This window comes from Bufo gargarizans, chromosome 4, assembly GCF_014858855.1.
Source record: "Bufo gargarizans isolate SCDJY-AF-19 chromosome 4, ASM1485885v1, whole genome shotgun sequence".
NCBI lineage: Eukaryota > Metazoa > Chordata > Amphibia > Anura > Bufonidae > Bufo > Bufo gargarizans.
Genome location: NC_058083.1, coordinates 469,812,787 through 469,825,448, shown reverse-complemented (window position 1 = coordinate 469,825,448; position 12,662 = coordinate 469,812,787).

Here is a 12,662-nt window from a genome sequence, read left to right as displayed (position 1 = left end):
AGTTCGGGTTCGGCGTTCGTCGCAAAGCAGCCAATCAACAAGCGTCATACTACTTGCCCCAAGAGGCTGTCACAGCCATGCCTACTATTGGCATGGCTGTGATTGGCCAGAGCACCATGTGACCCAGCCTCTATTTAAGCTGGAGTCACATAGCGCCGCCCGTCACTCTGCTCTGATTAGCGTAGGGAGAGGTTGCGGCTGCGACAGTAGGGCGAGATTAGGCAGATTAACTCCTCCAAAGGACTTGATTAATCGATCGATCTGCAGCTGTGCATCATTGAGCTGCTGAAATTCAATTGCTCACTGTTTTTAGGCTGCCCAGACCGTTTGTCAGTCACTTTTTTCTGGGGTGATCGGCGGCCATTTTGTGTCTTGTGGTGCGCCAGCACAAGCTGCGACCAAGTGCATTTAACCCTCAATGGTGTGGTTGTTTTTTGGCTAAAGCCTACATCAGGGTGAAGCTTTCACACCAAGTGCATTTAACCAGCAATAGTCTGTTTTTTTTTTGGCCATATACTACATCAGGGGCAAGCTGCGCCTGACACCAAGTGCATTTAACCCTCAATGGTGTGGTTGTTTTTTGGCTAAAGCCTACATCAGGGTGAAGCTGTCACACCAAGTGCATTTAACCAGCAATAGTCTGTTTATATTTTGGCCATATACTACATCAGGGGCAAGCTGCGCTTGTCACCAAGTGCATTTAACCCTCAATGGTGTGGTTGTTTTTTGGCTAAAGCCTACATCAGGGTGAAGCTGTCACACCAAGTGCATTTAACCAGCAATAGTCTGTTTATTTTTTGGCCATATACTACATCAGGGGCAAGCTGCGCCCGTCACCAAGTGCATTTAACCCTCAGTAGTGTGGTTGGTCAAGCTGTCACACCAAGTGCATTTAACCAGCAATAGTCTGTTCATTTTTTGGCCATATACTACATCAGGGGCAAGCTGCGCCTGTCACCAAGTGCATTTAACCCTCAATGGTGTGGTTGTTTTTTGGCTAAAGCCTACATCAGGGTGAAGCTGTCACACCAAGTGCATTTAACCAGCAATAGTCTGTTTATTTTTTGGCCATATACTACATCAGGGGCAAGCTGCGCCCGTCACCAAGTGCATTTAACCCTCAGTAGTGTGGTTGGTCAAGCTGTCACAACAAGTGCATTTAACCAGCAATAGTCTGTTCATTTTTTGGCCATATAGTACATCAGGGGCAAGCTGCGCCTGTCACCAAGTGCATTTAACCCTCAGTAGTGTGGTTGGTCAAGCTGTCACACCAAGTGCATTTAACCAGCAATAGTGTGGTTATTTTTTGGCCATATCCCAGTCTAATTCTGTCAGTAAATCCATACCGGTCACCCAGCGCCTAAATACTAGGCCTCAAATTTATATCCCGCTAAATCTGTCGTTACCGCTGTACTGTTCTGGCTGGGCAAGTTATTTAGTGTCCGTCAAAGCACATTTTTTGTTCTGGGTTGAAATACAATTCCCAATTTAGCAATTTCATAATTTAGTGGTTTCTGCTGTATCAGAGCTATTTGAAATCTATCCCTAAAAGGGTATATAATATTCAAGGTGCACATAGGGTCATTCAGAATAACTTCACACACACGCTACTGTGCATTTCCAAGTTTAATTCTGTCAGTAAATCCATACCGGTCACCCAGCGCCTAAATACTAGGCCTCAAATTTATATTCAGCTGAATTTGAATACAATACATTGGGCCAAATAATATTTTTGTTGTTGTGGTGAACGATAACAATGAGGAAAACATCTAGTAAGGGACGCGGACGTGGACATGGTCGTGGTGGTGTTAGTGGACCCTCTGGTGCTGGGAGAGGACGTGGCCGTTCTGCCACATCCACACGTCCTAGTGTACCAACTACCTCAGGTCCCAGTAGCCGCCAGAATTTACAGCGATATATGGTGGGGCCCAATGCCGTTCTAAGGATGGTAAGGCCTGAGCAGGTACAGGCATTAGTCAATTGGGTGGCCGACAGTGGATCCAGCACGTTCACATTATCTCCCACCCAGTCTTCTGCAGAAAGCGCACAGATGGCGCCTGAAAACCAACCCCATCAGTCTGTCACATCACCCCCATGCATACCAGGGAAACTGTCTGAGCCTCAAGTTATGCAGCAGTCTCTTATGCTGTTTGAAGACTCCGCTGGCAGGGTTTCCCAAGGGCATCCACCTAGCCCTTCCCCAGCGGTGAAAGACATAGAATGCACTGACGCACAACCACTTATGTTTCCTGATGATGAGGACATGGGAATACCACCTCAGCATGTCTCTGATGATGACGAAACACAGGTGCCAACTGCTGCGTCTTTCTGCAGTGTGCAGACTGAACAGGAGGTCAGGGATCAAGACAGGGTGGAAGACGATGCAGGGGACGATGAGGTCCTAAACCCCACATGGAATGAAGGTCGTGCCACTGACTTTCACAGTTCGGAGGAAGAGGCAGTGGTGAGACCGAGCCAACAGCGTAGCAAAAGAGGGAGCAGTGGGCAAAAGCAGAACACCCGCCGCCAAGAGACTCCGCCTGCTACTGACCGCCGCCATCTGGGACCGAGCACCCAAAAGGCAGCTTCAAGGAGTTCCCTGGCATGGCACTTCTTCAAACAATGTGCTGACGACAAGACCCGAGTGGTTTGCACTCTGTGCCATCAGAGCCTGAAGCGAGGCATTAACGTTCTGAACCTGAGCACAACCTGCATGACCAGGCACCTGCATGCAAAGCATGAACTGCAGTGGAGTAAACACCTTAAAAGCAAGGAAGTCATTCAGGCTCCCCCTGCTACCTCTTCTGCTGCTGCCGCCTCGGCCTCTTCTGCTGCTGCCGCCTCGGCCTCTTCCTCCGCCTCTGGAGGAACGTTGGGACCTGCCGCCCAGCAAACAGGGGATGTACCACCAACACCACCACCACCTCCGTCACCAAGCATCTCAACCATGTCACACGGCAGCGTTCAGCTCTCCATCTCACCAACATTTGAGAGAAAGCGTAAATTCCCACCTAGCCACCCTCGATCCCTGGCCCTGAATGCCAGCATTTCTAAACTACTGGCCTATGAAATGCTGTGATTTAGGCTGGTGGACACAGACAGCTTCAAACAGCTCATGTCGCTTGCTGTCCCACAGTATGTTGTTCCCAGCCGCCACTACTTCTCCAAGAGAGCCGTGCCTTCCCTGCACAACCAAGTATCCGATAAAATCAAGTGTGCACTGCGCAACGCCATCTGTGGCAAGGTCCACCTAACCACAGATACGTGGACCAGTAAGCACGGCCAGGGACGCTATATCTCCCTAACTGCACACTGGGTAAATGTAGTGGCAGCTGGGCCTCAGGCGGAGAGCTGTTTGGCGCACGTCCTTCCGCCGCCAAGGATCGCAGGGCAACATTCTTTGCCTCCTGTTGCCACCTCCTCCTACTCGACTTCCTCCTCCTCTTCTTCCACCTGCTCATCTAGTCAGCCACACACCTTCACCACCAACTTCAGCATAGCCCGGGGTAAACGTCAGCAGGCCATTCTGAAACTTATATGTTTGGGGGACAGGCCCCACACCGCACAGGAATTGTGGCAGGGTATAGAACAACAGACCGACGAGTGATTGCTGCCGGTGAGCCTCAAGGCCGGCCTGGTGGTGTGTGATAATGGGCGAAATCTCGTTGCAGCTCTGGGACTAGCCAGTTTGACGCACATCCCTTGCTTGGCGCATGTGCTGAATTTGGTGGTGCAGAAGTTCATTCACAACTACCCCGACATGTCAGAGCTGCTGCATAAAGTGCGGGCCGTCTGTTCGCGCTTCCGGCGTTCACATCCTGCTGCTGCTCGCCTGTCTGCGCTACAGCGTAACTTCGGCCTTCCCGCTCATCGCCTCATATGCGACGTGCCCACCAGGTGGAACTCCACCTTGCACATGCTGGACAGACTGTGCGAGCAGCAGCAGGCCATAGTGGAGTTTCAGCTGCAGCACGCACGGGTCAGTCGCACTACAGAACAGCACCACTTCACCACCAATGACTGGGCCTCCATGCGAGACCTGTGTGCCCTGTTGCGCTGTTTCGAGTACTCCACCAACATGGTCAGTGGCGATGACGCCGTTATCAGCGTTACAATACCACTTCTATGTCTCCTTGAGAAAACACTTAGGGCGATGATGGAAGAGGAGGTGGCCCAGGAGGAGGAGGAGGAGGAGGAAGAGGGGTCATTTTTAGCACTTTCAGGCCAGTCTCTTCGAAGTGACTCAGAGGGAGGTTTTTGGCAACAGCAGAGGCCAGGTACAAATGTGGCCAGCCAGGGCCCACTACTGGAGGACGAGGAGGACGAGGATGAGGAGGAGGTGGAGGAGGATGAGGATGAAGCATGGTCACAGCGGGGTGGCACCCAACGCAGCTCGGGTCCATCACTGGTGCGTGGCTGGGGGGAAAGGCAGGACGATGACGATACGCCTCCCACAGAGGACAGCTTGTCCTTACCCCTGGGCAGCCTGGCACACATGAGCGACTACATGCTGCAGTGCCTGCGCAACGACAGCAGAGTTGCCCACATTTTAACGTGTGCGGACTACTGGGTTGCCACCCTGCTGGATCCACGCTACAAAGACAATGTGCCCACCTTACTTCCTGCACTGGAGCGTGATAGGAAGATGCGCGAGTACAAGCGCACGTTGGTAGACGCGCTACTGAGAGAATTCCCAAATGTCACAGGGGAACAAGTGGAAGCCCAAGGCCAAGGCAGAGGAGGAGCAAGAGGTCGCCAAAGGCAGCTGTGTCACGGCCAGCTCCTCTGAGGGCAGGGTTAGCATGGCAGAGATGTGGAAAAGTTTTGTCAACACGCCACAGCTAACTGCACCACCACCTGATACGCAACGTGTTAGCAGGAGGCAACATTTCACTAACATGGTGGAACAGTACGTGTGCACACCCCTCCACGTACTGACTGATGGTTCGGCCCCATTCAACTACTGGGTCTCTAAATTGTCCACGTGGCCAGAGCTAGCCTTTTATGCCTTGGAGGTGCTGGCCTGCCCGGCGGCCAGCGTTTTGTCTGAACGTGTATTCAGCACGGCAGGGGGTGTCATTACAGACAAACGCAGCCGCCTGTCTACAGCCAATGTGGACAAGCTGACGTTCATAAAAATGAACCAGGCATGGATCCCACAGGACCTGTCCGTCCCTTGTCCAGATTAGACATTAACTGCCTCCTCTTAACCATATATTATTGTACTCCAGGGCACTTCCTCATTCAATCCTATTTTTATTTTCATTTTACCATTATATTGCGAGGCTACCCAAGTTTGAATGAACCTCTCCTCTGTCTGGGTGCCGGGGCCTAAATATATGCCAATGGACTGTTCCAATGTTGGGTGACGTGAAGCCTGATTCTCTGCTATGACATGCAGACTGATTCTCTGCTGACATAAAGCCAGATTGTCTGTTACAGGACCTCTCTCCTCTGCCTGGGTGCTGGGCCTAAATTTATGACAATGGACTGTTGCAGTGGTGGCTGACGTGAAGCCTGATTCTCTGCTATGACATGCAGACTGATTCTCTGCTGACATGAAACCAGATTCTCTGTTAAGGGACCTCTCTCCTCTGCCTGGGTGCTGGGCCTAAATATATGCCAATGGACTGTTGCACTGGTGGCTGACGTGAAGCCTGATTGTCTGTTACGGGACCTCTCTCCTCTGCCTGGGTGCTGGGCCTAAATTTATGAAAATGGACTGTTGCAGTGGTGGCTGACGTGAAGCCTGATTCTCTGCTATGACATGCAGACTGATTCTCTGCTGACATGAAGCCAGATTGTCTGTTACGGGACCTCTCTCCTCTGCCTGGGTGCTGGACCTAAATTTATGACAATGGACTGTTGCAGTGGTGGCTGACGTGTAGCCTGATTCTCTCCTATGACATGCAGACTGATTCTCTGCTGACATGAAGCCAGATTGTCTGTTACGGTACCTCTCTCCTCTGCCTGGGTGCTGGGCCTAAATTTATGAAAATGGACTCTTACAGTGGTGGGTGACGTGAAGCCTGATTCTCTGCTATGACATGCAGACTGATTCTCTGCTGACATGAAGCCAGATTCTCTGTTAAGGGACCTCTCTCCTCTGCCTGGGTGCTGGGCCTAAATATATGCCAATGGACTGTTGCACTGGTGGCTGACGTGAAGCCTGATTGTCTGTTACAGGACCTCTCTCCTCTGCCTGGGTGCTGGGCCTAAATATCTGACAATGGACTGTTGCATTGGTGGCTGACGTGAAGCCTGATTCTCTGCTATGATATGAAGACTGATTCTCTGCTGACATGAAGCCAGATTTTCTGTTACGGGACCTCTCTCCTCTGCCTGGGTGCTGGGCCTAAATTTATGACAATGGACTGTTGCAGTGGTGGCTGACATGAAGCCTGATTCTCTGCTATGACATGCAGACTGATTCTCTGCTGACATGAAGCCAGATTCTCTGTTAAGGGACCTCTCTCCTCTGCCTGGGTGCTGGGCCTAAATATATGCCAATGGACTGTTGCACTGGTGGCTAACATGAAGCCTGATTGTCTGTTACGGGACCTCTCTCCTCTGCCTGGGTGCTGGGCCTAAATTTATGAAAATGGACTGTTGGAGTGGTGGCTGACGTGAAGCCTGATTCTCTGCTATGACATGCAGACTGATTCTCTGCTGACATGAAGCCAGATTGTCTGTTACGGGACCTCTCTCCTCTGCCTGGGTGCTGGGCCTAAATTTATGACAATGGACTGTTGCAGTGGTGGCTGACTTGAAGCCTGATTCTCTGCTATGACATGCAGACTGATTCTCTGCTGACATGAAGCCAGATTGTCTGTTACGGGACCTCTCTCCTCTGCCTGCGTGCTGGGCCTAAATTTATGAAAATGGACTGTTACAGTGGTGGGTGACGTGAAGCCTGATTCTCTGCTATGACATGAAGACTGATTCTCTGCTGACATGAAGCCAGATTGTCTGTTACGGGACCTCTCTCCTCTGCCTGGGTGCTGGGCCTAAATTTATGACAATGGACTGTTGCAGTGGGGGCTGACGTGAAGCCTGATTCTCTGCTATGACATGCAGACTGATTCTCTGCTGACATGAAGCCAGATTGTCTGTTACGGGACCTCTCTCCTCTGCCTGGGTGCTGGGCCTAAATATCTGACAATGGACTGTTGCATTGGTGGCTGACGTGAAGCCTGATTCTCTGCTATGATATGAAGACTGATTCTCTGCTGACATGAAGCCAGATTGTCTGTTACGGGACCTCTCTCCTCTGCCTGGGTGCTGGGCCTAAATATCTGACAATGGACTGTTGCATTGGTGGCTGACGTGAAGCCTGATTCTCTGCTATGATATGAAGACTGATTCTCTGCTGACATGAAGCCAGATTGTCTGTTACGGGACCTCTCTCCTCTGCCTGGGTGCTGGGCCTAAATTTATGAAAATTGACTCTTACAGTGGTGGGTGACGTGAAGCCTGATTCTCTGCTATGACATGCAGACTGATTCTCTGCTGACATGAAGCCAGATTGTCTGTTACGGGACCTCTCTCCTCTGCCTGGGTGCTGGACCTAAATTTATGACAATGGACTGTTGCAGTGGTGGCTGACGTGAAGCCTGATTCTCTGCTATGACATGCAGACCGATTCTCTGCTGACATGAAGCCAGATTGTCTGTTACGGGACCTCTCTCCTCTGCCTGGGTGCTGGGCCTAAATTTATGAAAATGGACTCTTACAGTGGTGGGTGACGTGAAGCCTGATTCTCTGCTATGACATGCAGACTGATTCTCTGCTGACATGAAGCCAGATTCTCTGTTAAGGGACCTCTCTCCTCTGCCTGGGTGCTGGGCCTAAATATATGCCAATGGACTGTTGCACTGGTGGCTGACGTGAAGCCTGATTGTCTGTTACGGGACCTCTCTCCTCTGCCTGGGTGCTGGGCCTAAATATCTGACAATGGACTGTTGCATTGGTGGCTGACGTGAAGCCTGATTCTCTGCTATGATATGAAGACTGATTCTCTGCTGACATGAAGCCATATTGTCTGTTACGGGACCTCTCTCCTCTGCCTGGGTGCTGGGCCTAAATTTATGACAATGGACTGTTGCAGTGGTGGCTGACATGAAGCCTGATTCTCTGCTATGACATGCAGACTGATTCTCTGCTGACATGAAGCCAGATTCTCTGTTAAGGGACCTCTCTCCTCTGCCTGGGTGCTGGGCCTAAATATATGCCAATGGACTGTTGCACTGGTGGCTAACATGAAGCCTGATTGTCTGTTACGGGACCTCTCTCCTCTGCCTGGGTGCTGGGCCTAAATTTATGAAAATGGACTGTTGGAGTGGTGGCTGACGTGAAGCCTGATTCTCTGCTATGACATGCAGACTGATTCTCTGCTGACATGAAGCCAGATTGTCTGTTACGGGACCTCTCTCCTCTGCCTGGGTGCTGGGCCTAAATTTATGACAATGGACTGTTGCAGTGGTGGCTGACTTGAAGCCTGATTCTCTGCTATGACATGCAGACTGATTCTCTGCTGACATGAAGCCAGATTGTCTGTTACGGGACCTCTCTCCTCTGCCTGCGTGCTGGGCCTAAATTTATGAAAATGGACTGTTACAGTGGTGGGTGACGTGAAGCCTGATTCTCTGCTATGACATGAAGACTGATTCTCTGCTGACATGAAGCCAGATTGTCTGTTACGGGACCTCTCTCCTCTGCCTGGGTGCTGGGCCTAAATTTATGACAATGGACTGTTGCAGTGGGGGCTGACGTGAAGCCTGATTCTCTGCTATGACATGCAGACTGATTCTCTGCTGACATGAAGCCAGATTGTCTGTTACGGGACCTCTCTCCTCTGCCTGGGTGCTGGGCCTAAATATCTGACAATGGACTGTTGCATTGGTGGCTGACGTGAAGCCTGATTCTCTGCTATGATATGAAGACTGATTCTCTGCTGACATGAAGCCAGATTGTCTGTTACGGGACCTCTCTCCTCTGCCTGGGTGCTGGGCCTACATATCTGACAATGGACTGTTGCATTGGTGGCTGACGTGAAGCCTGATTCTCTGCTATGATATGAAGACTGATTCTCTGCTGACATGAAGCCAGATTGTCTGTTACGGGACCTCTCTCCTCTGCCTGGGTGCTGGGCCTAAATTTATGAAAATTGACTCTTACAGTGGTGGGTGACGTGAAGCCTGATTCTCTGCTATGACATGCAGACTGATTCTCTGCTGACATGAAGCCAGATTGTCTGTTACGGGACCTCTCTCCTCTGCCTGGGTGCTGGACCTAAATTTATGACAATGGACTGTTGCAGTGGTGGCTGACGTGAAGCCTGATTCTCTGCTATGACATGCAGACCGATTCTCTGCTGACATGAAGCCAGATTGTCTGTTACGGGACCTCTCTCCTCTGCCTGGGTGCTGGGCCTAAATTTATGAAAATGGACTCTTACAGTGGTGGGTGACGTGAAGCCTGATTCTCTGCTATGACATGCAGACTGATTCTCTGCTGACATGAAGCCAGATTCTCTGTTAAGGGACCTCTCTCCTCTGCCTGGGTGCTGGGCCTAAATATATGCCAATGGACTGTTGCACTGGTGGCTGACGTGAAGCCTGATTGTCTGTTACGGGACCTCTCTCCTCTGCCTGGGTGCTGGGCCTAAATATCTGACAATGGACTGTTGCATTGGTGGCTGACGTGAAGCCTGATTCTCTGCTATGATATGAAGACTGATTCTCTGCTGACATGAAGCCATATTGTCTGTTACGGGACCTCTCTCCTCTGCCTGGGTGCTGGGCCTAAATTTATGACAATGGACTGTTGCAGTGGAGGTTACGTGAAGCCTGATTCTCTGCTATGACATGCACACTGATTCTCTGCTGACATGAAGCCAGATTCTCTGTTAAGGGACCTCTCTCCTCTGCCTGGGTGCTGGGCCTAAATATATGCCAATGGACTGTTGCACTGGTGGCTGACGTGAAGCCTGATTGTCTGTTACGGGACCTCTCTCCTCTGCCTGGGTGCTGGGCCTAAATTTATGAAAATGGACTGTTGGAGTGGTGGCTGACGTGAAGCCTGATTCTCTGCTATGACATGCAGACTGATTCTCTGCTGACATGAAGCCAGATTGTCTGTTACGGGACCTCTCTCCTCTGCCTGGGTGCTGGGCCTAAATTTATGACAATGGACTGTTGCAGTGGTGGCTGACTTGAAGCCTGATTCTCTGCTATGACATGCAGACTGATTCTCTGCTGACATGAAGCCAGATTGTCTGTTACGGGACCTCTCTCCTCTGCTTGCGTGCTGGGCCTAAATTTATGAAAATGGACTCTTACAGTGGTGGGTGACGTGAAGCCTTATTCTCTGCTATGACATGCAGACTGATTCTCTGCTGACATGAAGCCAGATTCTCTGTTAAGGGACCTCTCTCCTCTGCCTGGGTGCTGGGCCTAAATATATGCCAATGGACTGTTGCACTGGTGGTTGACGTGAAGCCTGATTGTCTGTTACGGGACCTCTCTCCTCTGCCTGGGTGCTGGGCCTAAATGTCTGACAATGGACTGTTGCATTGGTGGCTGACGTGAAGCCTGATTCTCTGCTATGATATGAAGACTGATTCTCTGCTGACATGAAGCCAGATTGTCTGTTACGGGACCTCTCTCCTCTGCCTGGGTGCTTGGCCTAAATTTATGAAAATGGACTGTTACAGTGGTGGGTGACGTGAAGCCTGATTCTCTGCTATGACATGAAGACTGATTCTCTGCTGACATGAAGCCAGATTGTCTGTTACGGGACCTCTCTCCTCTGCCTGGGTGCTGGGCCTAAATTTATGACAATGGACTGTTGCAGTGGGGGCTGACGTGAAGCCTGATTCTCTGCTATGACATGCAGACTGATTCTCTGCTGACATGAAGCCAGATTGTCTGTTACGGGACCTCTCTCCTCTGCCTGGGTGCTGGGCCTAAATATCTGACAATGGACTGTTGCATTGGTGGCTGACGTGAAGCCTGATTCTCTGCTATGATATGAAGACTGATTCTCTGCTGACATGAATCCAGATTGTCTGTTACGGGACCTCTCTCCTCTGCCTGGGTGCTGGGCCTAAATATCTGACAATGGACTGTTGCATTGGTGGCTGACGTGAAGCCTGATTCTCTGCTATGATATGAAGACTGATTCTCTGCTGACATGAAGCCAGATTGTCTGTTACGGGACCTCTCTCCTCTGCCTGCGTGCTGGGCCTAAATATCTGACAATGGACTGTTGCATTGGTGGCTGACGTGAAGCCTGATTCTCTGCTATGATATGAAGACTGATTCTCTGCTGACATGAATCCAGATTGTCTGTTACGGGACCTCTCTCCTCTGCCTGGGTGCTGGGCCTAAATATCTGACAATGGACTGTTGCATTGGTGGCTGACGTGAAGCCTGATTCTCTGCTATGATATGAAGACTGATTCTCTGCTGACATGAAGCCAGATTGTCTGTTACGGGACCTCTCTCCTCTGCCTGGGTGCTGGGCCTAAATTTATGAAAATGGACTCTTACAGTGGTGGGTGACGTGAAGCCTGATTCTCTGCTATGACATGCAGACTGATTCTCTGCTGACATGAAGCCAGATTCTCTGTTAAGGGACCTCTCTCCTCTGCCTGGGTGCTGGGCCTAAATATATGCCAATGGACTGTTGCACTGGTGGCTGAGGTGAAGCCTGATTGTCTGTTACAGCACCTCTCTCCTCTTCCTGGGTGCTGGGCCTAAATATCTGACAATGGACTGTTGCATTGGTGGCTGACGTGAAGCATGATTCTCTGCTATGATATGAAGACTGATTCTCTGCTGACATGAAGCCAGATTGTCTGTTACGGGACTTCTCTCCTCTGCCTGGGTGCTGGGCCTAAATTTATGAAAATGGACTGTTACAGTGGTGGGTGATGTGAAGCCTTATTCTCTGCTATGACATGAAGACTGATTCTCTGCTGACATGAAGCCAGATTGTCTGTTACGGGACGTCTCTCCTCTGCCTGGGTGCTGGGCCTAAATATCTGACAATGGACTGTTGCATTGGTGGCTGACGTGAAGCCTGATTCTCTGCTATGATATGAAGACTGATTCTCTGCTGACATGAAGCCAGATTGTCTGTTACGGGACCTCTCTCCTCTGCCTGGGTGCTTGGCCTAAATTTATGAAAATGGACTGTTACAGTGGTGGGTGACGTGAAGCCTGATTCTCTGCTATGACATGAAGACTGATTCTCTGCTGACATGAAGCCAGATTGTCTGTTACGGGACCTTTCTCCTCTGCCTGGGTTCTGGGCCTAAATTTATGAAAATTGACTCTTACAGTGGTGGGTCACGTGAAGCCTGATTCTCTGCTATGACATGCAGACTGATTCTCTGCTGACATGAAGCCAGATTGTCTGTTACGGGACCTCTCTCCTCTGCCTGGGTGCTGGGCCTAAATTTATGACAATGGACTGTTGCAGTGGTGGCTGACGTGAAGCCTGATCCTCTGCTATGACATGCAGACTGATTCTCTGCTGACATGAAGCCAGATTCTCTGTTAAGGGACCTCTCTCCTCTGCCTGGGTGCTGGGCCTAAATATATGCCAATGGACTGTTGCACTGGTGGCTGACGTGAAGCCTAATTGTCTGTTACGGG